The sequence below is a fragment of the Phyllobates terribilis genome, unplaced genomic scaffold (assembly GCF_046119375.1).
Source record: "Phyllobates terribilis strain yellow unplaced genomic scaffold, ASM4611937v1 Scaffold_7__3_contigs__length_470593459, whole genome shotgun sequence".
In the NCBI taxonomy this organism is placed as follows: Eukaryota; Metazoa; Chordata; class Amphibia; order Anura; family Dendrobatidae; genus Phyllobates; species Phyllobates terribilis.
The window spans coordinates 300072222-300085879 of record NW_027362767.1 but is presented as its reverse complement, the minus strand read 5'-3'; positions in this window follow the sequence as shown (position 1 = coordinate 300085879).

Sequence of the window (13658 nt, the reverse complement as noted above, 5' to 3'; positions counted from 1 at the left end):
TCCGGTGCTACTGACTCGCCCCCTGGGCTGTGGGGCACTCGGATCCGGGCAATAGGGGAACGATGGGGGTAGTAGTGGCTACCCGGTTCCGTGGCTCAGGGTGGTCAGACCAGTGGTAGTCTGCGACGCGCTGTTGGTGTGTCCGACTACGCCACCCGTGGATTGCGGTCAGTGCGGACCGCCGCTGCCAGGTAGACCGCTGGGGCTGATGATGTATGCAGCTGGGATAGTGTGACTCCCCACGGGAAGAGTGCGGCCCCAGGGCAGTATAATGGAAGATGGGGATGATGGTGTAGGGCATCCCAGTACCGTTAGTGCTGGAGGAGCAAGGAGCACACAGACAACAGGTTGCAGTCCAGGGTCTTTACTAGAACAGGTGAACTGACCCACAAACAGTCCCGGCTAGGAGGGGACCTGGATGTCTGAGAGCAATTGGGAAATTGGCCCTGGTCAGGGTGAGGGTATAGGCCTACCGTGCTCTCTGCTCTCCTTCTGGCTATCTCCTCCTGGTAGGGTAACAGCCCACGGTCCCGAGCTCACCGTGTCCTCTCGCCCGTATGGTTTGCAACGTGGGTTCCTTTCTACTCCCGGCCTGGTACGACTTTGCTGGTCCCTTCTGGTGTGGCGGAACCTCCGGGCTTCTTAGGCCAAGGAACGTACAGTCCCCTGCGGACTGGTTATCTGCTGTAGGACGTGGAATCCTCACAGCCTCAGACACCAAAGTCTGGTAAATTGGGTTCTTTGTCTGCCAGGACAGGCGCTCTTCACCTCTTGTCCCTGGCTTGTGGCTCTCCTACTGCCACACGTCCTCTTAGGGTGCAATACAACTGTCCCTCACTGCTCTGGGACACCTCTCAGTCCTGAGACAGGTCGTCCAGTTCTCCCTAACCCTGCCCCCAGTTCCAGCTTTTATAGGGGCAGCCTGCTCCCCCTACTGGCCTGTGACAGGAGGTATTGCATGCTAATGTTCCCCTGACCAGAGAACCTCCCCCTTGCTCTCAGACACAGCTTTATTATATTTGTGGCATCCAGGCCAGGGTGACACACTACTACTATAGGACAAACACATCAAATAATAGTATAAAAGAGTAAGGATTGACTTATTAGGTCCAATGTATTTTGTGCACATAGATAAAACAATCCTTCAAAATAATGTAAAATTTAATAAAACCCCGTGCTGTATTCAACTTGCTATCACGACTCTGTTATTGGGTATCCTGGAACCAGGGGCTTCTTCCCTGTCCCTAACGCTAGGGGCGACCTAGTTGGCCCTGTTCCCAGGATTACTTCTGAAGGTGAAGACGCCGGGGCCACGTACCTTGTCTGAGCTCCTCAATCCATCCTCAATCTGTTCCCTTCCCCCACCCAGGGAAGCGGGGAGTAGTAGTGCATCGCAATACACCAACCAGACCAATAAGGTAATACAAACAGGGATAAAGAAAAATACCAATCATACAAATATATGCACACAAACAACAGAGGATAACACTGGGGAGTGGAGGATGGGGAAAATTCAAAGTAGGAGAAGGAGAGGATTAACAAACAACCTTAACCACGCAACAGTCTTAGCTTAAACCACCAAATGCCTTCTCAAGCAACAACAAACCACCAAACTTCTAACCATGCAGCAATGAAGATAGCTCTGGCAATGACTGCTAGCCCGAGCTCAGTATAAATAGGAGAAGGGAGTGGCTAACAGTGAACAGCTGAGAGCCTTAATGCAGGTAAGCTTCTAGGAGCTCACAACTGAGAAAATTAACCCATGCACTGCTAGAAGAAACCTGCACCTTTTAATATGAAGGTGAAAGGCTTCTAATGAGTGCAGGAGTGGGAGGAATCAGACGCTGTGGTCTTCTGGCTCCTCTCTGTCACTCAGAGGCGTAGCTAGGGTTTTGGTTCAGGGAGGGGTGAAACTTCTGAGTGGGTCCCTAACCAGGTAACCCTGATTATAAATGTAGTGGCGCACCCCAGGGGCGTACATCGAAATCATGGGACCACATAGCAGAAGCTCTAATTGCCCCCCCCCCCAAAAAAATATATATATTTGTCTGTGTCACAGAAGGGCAGATCTCACAACTTTCCATCCTTTACACAGTAATTTTCCTCCTGCTGAAGGCCTAGATTCCTCTTTCATTGCCCCATAAAGTGTGATTCCAACAAAAGTGCACCCCAAACACAGTATGATTACCCCATGGTGCATTAATCCACATTAGCCTCCACATGCACAGTATAAAGACCCTATTGTACCCATTTTCAACTTCCAAGGCAAAGTATGGTGACCCCAAACACAGTATGATCCCCAAACTGTGACCCCCAAAGCTCTCCATACACTATAGTGTGCCTACATACAGTATAATGGCCCGCAAGAGCCCTCCAAACAGTATAATGGACCCCACACAACCCTTCACACTGCATAATTGCTTTCATACAGTATGATGGCCCCCCACATAGTCCTCAAAATATTATAATGGCTCCACAGCCTTCCATAGAGTATAATACACCACCAATAATCCTCCATATAGTATAATGCACCCCCCATAATCCTCCATATAGTATAATGCGCCCCCCATAATCCTCCATATAGTATAATGAACTTCCCATGGTCCTCCATAGAATATAATGCACTCCCCATAGTCCTCCATACAGTATATTACACACCCCATAGGGTAAAATGCAGCCCCCATATAGTATAATGCACCCCACAGTCCTGCACTATTATGGGCACCACGTACTCACTGATTTTAAAATACCATATATTTTAAATAAGCCAACCCGAGTATAAACCGAGGCCCCTAATTTTACCACAAAAAACTGGGAAAACGTATTGACTTGAGTATAAGCCTAAGGTGAGAAATGCAGCAGCTATTGGTAAATTTCCCCATCCTGGTATGTGTGGCACCCCCTCATCCCCCAATCCTGGTATGTGTGGCCTCCCCAATCCCCCAATCCTGGTATGTGTGGCCTCCCCAATCCCCCAATCCTGGTATGTGTGGCCTTCCCAGTCTCCCAATCCTGGTATGTGTGGCCTCCCCAATCCCGGTATGTGTGGTCTTCCCAGTCCCCCAATCCTGGTATGTGTGGCCTCCCCAATCCCCCAATCCTGGTATGCGTGGCCTTCCCAGTACCCCAATCCTGGTATGTGTGGCCTCACCAATCTCCCCCCAATCCTGGTATGTGTGGCCTCCCCAATCCCCCCCAATCCTGGTATGTGTGGCCTCCCCAATACCCCCCAATCCTGGTATGTGTAGCCTCCCCAATCCCGGTATGTGTGGCCTTCCCAGTCCCCCAATCCTGGTATGTGTGGCCTCCCCAATCCCCCAATCCTGGTATGTGTGGCCTTCCCAGTACCCCAATCCTGGTATGTGTGGCCTCACCAATCCCCCCCAATCCTGGTATGTGTGGCCTCCCAAATCCCCCCCAATCCTGGTATGTGTGGCCTCCCCAATAACCCCCAATCCTGGTATGTGTGGCCTCCCCAATCCCCCAATCCTGGTATGTGTGACCTCCCCAATCCCCCCAATCCTGGTATGTGTGGCCTCCCCAATCCCCCCCCAATCCTGGTATGTGTGGCCTCCCCAATCCCCCCCCAATCCTGGTATGTGTGGCCTCCCCAATACTCCCCCAATCCTGGTATGTGTGGCCTCCCCAATCCCCCCAATCCTAGTATGTGTGGCCTCCCCAATCCCCCAATCCTGGTATGTGTGGCCTCCCCAGTCCTCCAATCCTGGTATGTGTGGCCTCCCCAGTCCCCCCCCAATCCTGGTATGTGTGGCCTCCCCAGTCCCCCCCCAATCCTGGTATGTGTGGCCTCCACAATACCCCCCCCAATCCTGGTATGTGTGGCCTCCCCAATACCCCCCCAATCCTGGTATGTGTGGCCTCCCCAATCCCTGTATGTGTGGCCTTCCCAGTCCCCCAATCCTGGTATGTGTGGCCTTCCCAATCCCCCAATCCTGGTATGTGTGGCCTTCCCAGTCCCCTAATCCTGGTATTTGTAGCCTTCCCAGTCCCCCAATCCTGGTATGTGTAGCCTCCCCAATCCTCCTGGTATGTGTGGCCTCCTCATCCCTCAATCCTGGTATGTGTGGCCTCCCCAATCCCCCCAATCCTGGTATGTATGGCCTCCTCATCCCTCAATCCTGGTATGTGTGGCCTCCTCAATCCCCCAATCCTGGTATCTGTGGCCTCCTCATTCCCCAATCCTACTATGTATGGCCCCAATCACTGCACACATAAAATAATAAACACTTTTACTCACCTTCCTTCCTCAACTCTACTCCAGCGTTGAGTCCTGTCTGCTGCAGCTCATGTCGGCATCTGAGCAACGCGCGCTCTCAGAAGCCGAGGTGAGCTGCTGTTGCTGCCAGCACATTCACACTTCTCCATTCCTATGGGCGTGGAGAAGCGTGAATATGCTTTCTCTTTAGCAGCGGGCACTGACAGCAGGAGCCGCGGCTCAGCGCTCCTCCTTGGTCGCTACTTAAGAGAATGAATATTCCCTCTTCTCCACGCCCATGGGAGTGGAGAAGAGGGAATATTCATTTCCTTTTCGCAGCGGGCACACGCGGTAGCTGCAGCAGCGGCTACAGCGTGTGCTCGCTCCCCCACCGCCGCAACCGGCTCCTCCGCCGCCGCCGCAACCGCAACCTACCTCCCCCCCAATACTCACCTATCCTCCTGGTTCCCACTCTGTTTGGGGCCCTCCCGGCTCACGGGCCCCCTTCCGGTAATGGGCCCCATAGCAGTGGCGTGGCCTGCCGCCATTGGCGGTACGCCACTGGCGCACCCAGATAGTGGATTTAGGAGAACCTCAGCAGATGGCAGCGCTGTTACTGAAAGCGCTGTTACTGAAAATAATCTCTATACAAAGACCAGCACTGCTATTACCGCCATATGGTGACATATTGCTAGATACCCTTCCTACAGAACATATAAGAGATCACAGCACAGTTATATATAGTAATTTACAGGTGATGTTCTTTCTGATTAAATTGTTCACTTTCCCGTCTTTTCCATCTGGTCCAGACTGACACGACGACTTCTCCATCCAGGACTCAAAGTCTCAGGTCTGCAGAGACCACAACAAAGACACATTTGACTCTTTACATTTCAGGCCCTGTCCCCATCTATTCCCAACCTGCACAAACACCTCTTCCTGCTGATACCCCAATACTGAGCCTCTGTTGCTGTACGTGTCCATATTACTGCACCTTCTGTGTGCTCTCTAGATGGTAAAACAAACCTCTAGAATATAGTAATGCAGTGTGCAAGTGCTTTAGAAAACAGTGACCACATTTTGCCCCCTAGAAAGTAATAATGCCCTCTGTTTGTGACGCGCCCCCTGGGCCATATTCTTTAGGGGAATACCCGGAGCCGGATCAGATGGGGGTTGTAGTCTCCGAGTGGCTGTGACCCGGTCCGTGCCCAGGGTGTCAAGCTCAGAGTATGTGGCAGTCCTACAGATGTTACAAAGTTCTTTATGTCGACTACGCCACCCGTTGGATTGCGGTCACTACGGCCGCCGCTGCAGCAGGGTCCGCTGAGGCTGATGGTGTTTGTGCAGCTAGGTAGTATAACCCCCAACGGGAGGGGTATGGCCTCAGGGGGTCAGGTGCAGAGGATGGGGGTTGTGGTGGTGCAGGGATGATGGTAATTAAAGACAGAGTCGGGTTGTGCAGTTCAGGGTGTTTACTTACTGCAGATATTCCGGTCACTCCGGCCTTGAGTGACCACCCGAGCCGTGCTGCGTCCACCAGGTCCTGGATTCAGCCAACCCCCAAGCAAGTCCGGAGCATGTCCCTGAGCCCTCCTTCTTGTCCTTTCTTCTGGCCGTCCCCACCAGGAATCCACCTAGGTCCAGCTCCCTCGGGCCTTCTGTTGGGAGACCCTTGGCCTTGGGTTCCCTGACCCTACACGTGGTTTGCCTTCAGGGTGGATGTGGTGGGTGGCCGTGGCAGATCCTGCCCACGGCCTCCGGTCTCTGGCTGAGGTATGCTTTAGCCCCCACCAGTTTGGGATCCGGTACCCTATTGCCAACTCTTCACCCTGTGTTTGTATGTGGGTTCTCAGAGTTCCTTTTTGTTTCCCCCTCTGGGTCTCTCTTTCTCTCTTCTCTCACTCTCTCTGGGGCTGCTCTGCTCCTCTTCCTCTGACTTCTCACAGACTGACCGACTGTGGCAGACTGACCCTGATCTTAGATGGTGCCCACCTTATATACTCCCTCTATGTGTGAGCTCAGGTGACCAGCACCCAATGAGCTCCTATCTTTACCCAGGCTGCTCCCCCTATCTGCCCCTACACTACTGGGATGTACCACCCCCCTCCCACTCCAGCCAGGAACAGACTCGGTCGTACCTGCACATTTCTAAGTGGGAGTACCGTTGGTCTGCTCCTCGGAAATGGGGTGTGTGTAGTGCATGCAGCTGACTGAGCTCAGTTCCACACTCCATCCTTACCCGGGAGTGGAATATCACACCTCTGGGTTGAGGCGCAATACCCCTGTAGCAGCCGAATCCTCAGGGTGCTACATTCCCCCCTGGTAAATCACAGCACGTCCTCGGGCTGTAAGATATAAAACAACACCAAACATACATTTTTGCATAAACAACATAATAAAACATATAAAACAACATATATTAGCAGCATCATAAAACTTTTCATATAAAACATTCTCGTAGTCGTTTCTTGCTTCTAACTCCTCCTCCGGACACTGTGCAACGTGTGCCCGGGAAAAGTGCAACAGTTTCTCTAGAAAAATGGTCTTCCTATAAAACCGGTAGGGGGCGCTTTAGGAAGCGCAACTATTTACAAGGGGATATGGCCGCTCTCAGTCCTCGGCCAGGTATTTAGGAAAGGGATGACCGCTCTCAGTCCTCGGTCAGTGGGAATAGGGACACACGGGTTAACAGTTCAGTTCTCTGGTCCCAACGGGGACTATATTAGCAGCAACGGTTCACTGTGCCCCGACGGGCAACTATATACAGTCTCTATACTACCGTACTCAACGACGGCGTCCTCCTGCTCTTTCTTTGTGGACAGTTTCAGTTTCAGACCCGTCCGGACACGTATGCTGGGCAAATAGATTTTCGCCCAGGTGCGGCACTCTAGATGTTGAGGGCGCGTTGACGGTAGCGGCGCCCGGGTCGACCAGGCCTTGCGACCAGGCTTGGGGCACCCTAAAGGCAAAGGGCACCGTAAGAACGACGGCGCCCGTGGTTACTCGGCCCTGCGACCAGGCCGGTGGCTCCGCGGAGGTAGGGGGCGCTGTTGGTATTGCGGCGCCCGGGGGTACTAGGCCTTGCGACCAGGCTGGTGGTACTTCCTGCTTGGTCACGCTCGGGGTCGAGGCGTGTGACGTCACAGGGGTCGCGGCTGCGGCTTCCGGTTGAGGCCTAGTCTGTGGCGGTGACGTTGCGGTTACGGGCACGGCAGGGGGTACTTCGGGCTCTGCGACGGGGAGCTGGGGCAGGTACGCGGTTTCCCGGTTTGGGGTAGAGACGTCCCCTTTACCTGCCTCCTTTCGTTCGGCTCCCTTCTCGGCGCCGTCTCCGGCCTTCAGTCCTCCTGCGCCATCCTCAGAGGCGGTCTGTCTCCTCGTCTCGGGTGGCGTGCTCCGCTGACGAGTCTCGGTCTGCTGGGCCATCTCTCGGCTCCACTCCGCCAACGTCTCTCGTTGCACCCGGGCCATCCTCCGTGCGAGGCCCTCCAGCGCAGTCTGCGCACACTCCCGATCTCGGGGGAGCTGTGCCAGGACCTCCACTAAGCCTAGTGGGGTCGTTGCTTCTAGCAGGCTCCTGACCAACGGGTCGGTGCTGCTCTGCTCTCCTTCCGTTGTCTCCAGCAGGCTCCTGGCCAGCGGGCCGGTGCTACTCTGCTCTTCTCCCATCTCCGGGTAAGCTTCTTCTGGACTCAGCTCTAGGCTTCTTGTCTCCGGGTGCGCTCTCTCCAGACTGCTCCAGGCGACACCCATCTTTGCTCTCTTCTTCTCAGTCCTCCCACTTCGAGGGCGGTCCCGGGGCCACTTGGTGATTGTCAGCTCCAGGGGCAGTTCTTTCACGCTGACAGACACCTCTAGCATCACAGTCTCTGTTGGTGGGGGCGGTTTCCACTTTTGGCGCCATTTTCGGTCCTGGCCCACGATGGGAGGCGGCCTCTTGCCACCCTCTGGCACGCCCATAATGGCGTCCGCTCTTCCAAGGCGGGAAACCTTTGGAAATGGCGGGAATCGTCTCCCAGTGGCGGGAAACTCTGCAGATGGCGGGAAAAAGCTGTTAATGGCGGACAACCGGCGGGAATCGACCTGTGATGGAGTCCGATGGCGGGGACCCTCCGGAACCGGCAGGAGACTTCTTTTTGAGGTAAACTTGTTCTTTTCTTCAGGCACGCAGTACCCGGTTGTTGTGGGCACGTAATCCTGCCGACTACGCCAAAGTTGACGCGCCCCCTGGGCCATATTCTTTAGGGGAATACCCGGAGCCGGATCAGATGGGGGTTGTAGTCTCCGAGTGGCTGTGACCCGGTCCGTGCCCAGGGTGTCAAGCTCAGAGTATGTGGCAGTCCTACAGATGTTACAAAGTTCTTTATGTCGACTACGCCACCCGTTGGATTGCGGTCACTACGGCCGCCGCTGCAGCAGGGTCCGCTGAGGCTGATGGTGTTTGTGCAGCTAGGTAGTATAACCCCCAACGGGAGGGGTATGGCCTCAGGGGGTCAGGTGCAGAGGATGGGGGTTGTGGTGGTGCAGGGATGATGGTAATTAAAGACAGAGTCGGGTTGTGCAGTTCAGGGTGTTTACTTACTGCAGATATTCCGGTCACTCCGGCCTTGAGTGACCACCCGAGCCGTGCTGCGTCCACCAGGTCCTGGATTCAGCCAACCCCCAAGCAAGTCCGGAGCATGTCCCTGAGCCCTCCTTCTTGTCCTTTCTTCTGGCCGTCCCCACCAGGGATCCACCTAGGTCCAGCTCCCTCGGGCCTTCTGTTGGGAGACCCTTGGCCTTGGGTTCCCTGACCCTACACGTGGTTTGCCTTCAGGGTGGATGTGGTGGGTGGCCGTGGCAGATCCTGCCCACGGCCTCCGGTCTCTGGCTGAGGTATGCTTTAGCCCCCACCAGTTTGGGATCCGGTACCCTATTGCCAACTCTTCACCCTGTGTTTGTATGTGGGTTCTCAGAGTTCCTTTTTGTTTCCCCCTCTGGGTCTCTCTTTCTCTCTTCTCTCACTCTCTCTGGGGCTGCTCTGCTCCTCTTCCTCTGACTTCTCACAGACTGACTGACTGTGGCAGACTGACCCTGATCTTAGATGGTGCCCACCTTATATACTCCCTCTATGTGTGAGCTCAGGTGACCAGCACCCAATGAGCTCCTATCTTTACCCAGGCTGCTCCCCCTATCTGCCCCTACACTACTGGGATGTACCACCCCCCTCCCACTCCAGCCAGGAACAGACTCGGTCGTACCTGCACATTTCTAAGTGGGAGTACCGTTGGTCTGCTCCTCGGAAATGGGATGTGTGTAGTGCATGCAGCTGACTGAGCTCAGTTCCACACTCCATCCTTACCCGGGAGTGGAATATCACACCTCTGGGTTGAGGCGCAATACCCCTGTAGCAGCCGAATCCTCAGGGTGCTACATTTGCCCCTTTGACAGTCACAATAACCTGAGTTCCCCTATAACAATAAGTGCCCACTTAACATTTAATACTGTCCTGAGTCTCCCCCTTATACAGCTCTCCTATACACAGTATGATGCTCTCCTATACACAGTATAATGCCCCCTCACTGTATAGTACCCAACACACAGTATACTGACCCCTTAGTAGCCTCCAAACTGATGTCTCCAACACTGGGTGATGGACCCCACACTGTGCAAAGACCTCACATTATCTCCCACACTGTATGATGGCCCCCACACTATACAAATACCCCACATAATCTCCCACACTGTATGATGGCCCCCACACTGTGCAAAGACCCCACATAATCTCCCACACCTTATGATGGCCCCCACACTGCACAAAGAGCCCACATTATCTCCCACATTGTATGATGGCCCCCACACTGTATAAAGACCCCACATTATCTCCCACACCGTATGATGGCCTCCACAATATACAAAGACCCCACATTATCTCCCACACTGTATGATGGCCCCTACACTGTGCAAAGACCCCATATGATCTCCCACACTGTATGACCCTAACTGTAATCCTCACACTGTATAAATAACCTCCATATAGTATAATGCGCCAGATAGTACTCAATATAGTATAATGCATTCCCCATAGGCAGAGTCTGTAGTATAATACCCCCCATAGGCAGTCTGTAGCATAATCCCCCCACCCCCCATACGCAGTTTGTAGCAAAATCCTCCCACCCCCCATAGGCAGTCTGTAGCATAATCCCCCCACCCCTCCATAGGCAGTCTGTAGCATAATCCCCCCACCCCCCCATAGGCAGTCTGAAGCATAATCCCCCCACCCCCCATAGGCAGTCTGTAGAATAATCCCCCCACCCCCTATAGGTAGTCTGTAGCATAATCCCCTCACCCCTCCATAAGCAGTCTGTAGCATAATCCCCCCCACCCCCCATAGGCAGTCTGTAGCATCATCCCCCACCCCCATAGGCAGTCTGTAGAATAATCCCCCCACCCCCCTATAGGCAGTCTGTAGCATAATCCCCCACCCTCCATAGGCAGTCTGTAGAATAACCGCCCCCCCTATAGGCAGTCTGTAGCATAATCCCCCCCATCCCCCATAGGCAGTCTGAAGCATAATCCCCCCCACCCCCCATAGGCAGTCTGTAGAATAATACCCCCATCTCCCCTATAGGCAGTCTGTAGCATAATCCCCCCATCCCCCATAGGCAGTCTGTAGCATAATCCCCCCATAGGCAGTCTGTAGCATAATCCCCCCACCCCCCATTGGCAGTTTGTAGCATTATCCCCCCACCCCCATAGGCTTCCTGTAGCATAATCCTCCCCATAAGAAAAAATAAATAAATAAGCACAATACTCACCTCTCTCCTCCTAGTTCCCCCGCTGCTCTGAGCGCCCGGCCCGCACACATTTTCAGCACAGCGGGCCGGGCGCCAAGTGATGACGTCAGTGACGGCAGACACAGAGGACGCTATGGGGACTGATGGGAGAGGGAGCGTCGCTCCTTCTCCCATCACTGAGCTCGCGGTGAATGGTGGGGGGGGCCCAATGCTGGCACCGGGGCCCCCCTCCTGCTCAAGGGCCCCAAAGCGGCCGCCAGGCAGTGCAGGGACATCGAGTCTCCCTGCTCTGACTGGAGTCAAACTGTAGCGGCGCGCTGCTCATGCCGCTACAGTTACAATAGTGTAATTCCGGGTGGGCCCCCTCAGAATGCGGGGCCCGGGGCGCCCGCCCCCCTCTGCCCCCCAGGTAGCTATGCTACTACTGTCACTGTAAACCCATTACACTTGCTATATCCAGGTTTTTGCCTTTCCAGGTTTGTCCAGTGCATCACCTGTGAACTTTATATTTTTTGCAGAAAATGATAACATAAATAAATATAGTAAATAATGGAAAAAAAATGCAGAGCTCTGTAAACAAACTTAAAACTTTTATTTATTCCTATTAAAAATTTATTTCTTGACTATACAGTGCATAAAGAATGCAAACAGCAAACACAATAAAGAATCTCATACTGCACTATTTCCTCATATTCATTTGGTCATTTGGATATTACAGGATAGTCGTATATAAGAATACTTATTGTGTTTAGATTCAGGCACTATATAGCAATTTCCCATTTTTAAATATTAACTAAATAAACAGATGTTTTTATTTCATTGTGTGACCTTTTCTGGTGATCTAACAGAGATCCGGTGTGTTTTTCTTGTTATCTATTTTAATTTATTTCCAGATGCTAATCACTATGATTTGCGTAGATTTGGCCATCACTGTAAATAGTTTTTTGTTTCTTAAATTACCAGTATAGTGTCCCTTTAAGCATGTTGGTTAGTTTTTTGAGCTGATGCACAAGATATTGCCCAGTTGTCTCATTATTCTATGTTTTCCTTACACAGATGAATAAATCAATCCTGTAAATCAGAACCGAAATGGGAAATTGTAGTTATCTGAATCATTTCTTCCATATTTGATCACAAAATATAAAATCATTACTAGTATGTTCAACCAACTTCTCAGAAAGGCAAATAAATGTCACAATCCTTTTATAACAATCAATGATCAATAAATTCACATGTTTAAACATGTCTACTCACATTTCCTAATGAATCAAATGATTTTGTTTGAGTAAATGATTATTGTTCCCACTGTTATGATGACTTCTAGTCCTACTTTTGGTTCTCCTTTGCTACTTGGGGTGAGAACCTGTGGGGTCACTCATTGACTTTGGAACTGCATTGTTGCAATCAAGGGGATGTCCCCCAAAATGGTGTGGAGAGGGAAACAAACGCCAGTTCCTTTATTCTGGGGGAAAATACTAGCACTATAATGGGGGCAAATTTAGGTCTGTCCTATGGAACCTCCTTACTCAAGTATGCCACTATTACTATAGAGCTAAACCCTTTGCTTAAATAGAGGTTTACTGAGATATTTACTGCTTTTGATGCAAAATACTAGCGTACAAAGGTGGAAACCATGAGGGCTAGCAAGTTGTGTGCAGCTCTGTGCCGCTGCAGTCTTTCTACTGGTGTTTCATTTGCAAAACCATGCAGACATTATGATGGTTTTTAACCCTGGCAGCTTTGTGCCACTGTGGTTAAAAGCAGCAGCATGGCCGCTGTGTGTGAACGCAGCCTGAGGCCCCAAATCCATCCAAGAATCCACAGGGAAATCTGCACCAAATCTGCACCATATTTTATGGATTTTGGTATAAATTTTGTTGTGAATTTCTGCTGTGGATTTCAAATCCTGATGTCTAATATATATAAAAAAAGTTGGATATTCTCCTTACTAGTGTTCTGCTCCTGTGACAATGCATCCATGGTCCTCCCTGCTGGTCCCTGTTTTAACAGATCCAGTGAAGATGTGTATCAAGGAAGACACGTCATCAACGGAGCCCTGAAAACAAAGATCATTCAGTACCTGGGAAATGTCTGCTGAAAATTGGTAAAGTATTGTGATTTTTAATATTTTTATTTTTAAAGTTTAGATAATCTGCAAGTGCGTATTTGGCTGCGGATTTAGAAATCTGCATTGCAGTTTAGTCTCTGTTTTGTAAAATTTCCTCCATTCACCGGCTACTTTATTTCACTGCGGATTTTACCTCTGCAAATCCGTAAGTAAAGATTCACCTAAAATCTGCAGCATTTCGTACCCTAATTCTATTTGGAGCGATATCCCCGTGTAGGGGCTTGTGCTGGACATCCTGCGAAGTAAGAAACAGCTATTGAAAAGTCACCTTACAGAAAACAATGACCGACAGTAGCCGCGGTGTCACCAGCCTAAAATGTAAAAAAAACAAAGCACATGAGCTTATTCTTCGGAGAGGAAGTTTTGACTGTGCAGTTGGAGATTCCTGATTAGGGCCTGATGACATACTCGGCGCTGAGCGCTCTGCCATTGGTGAGGTGAGAGCAGGCTATGCTCAGTGTCTGATCTCAGAGCAGCAGCCCTGCCCTGAGCCTGGAAACAAGATCCATTTCATGTCAGGCAGCTCTCAACTCCACAC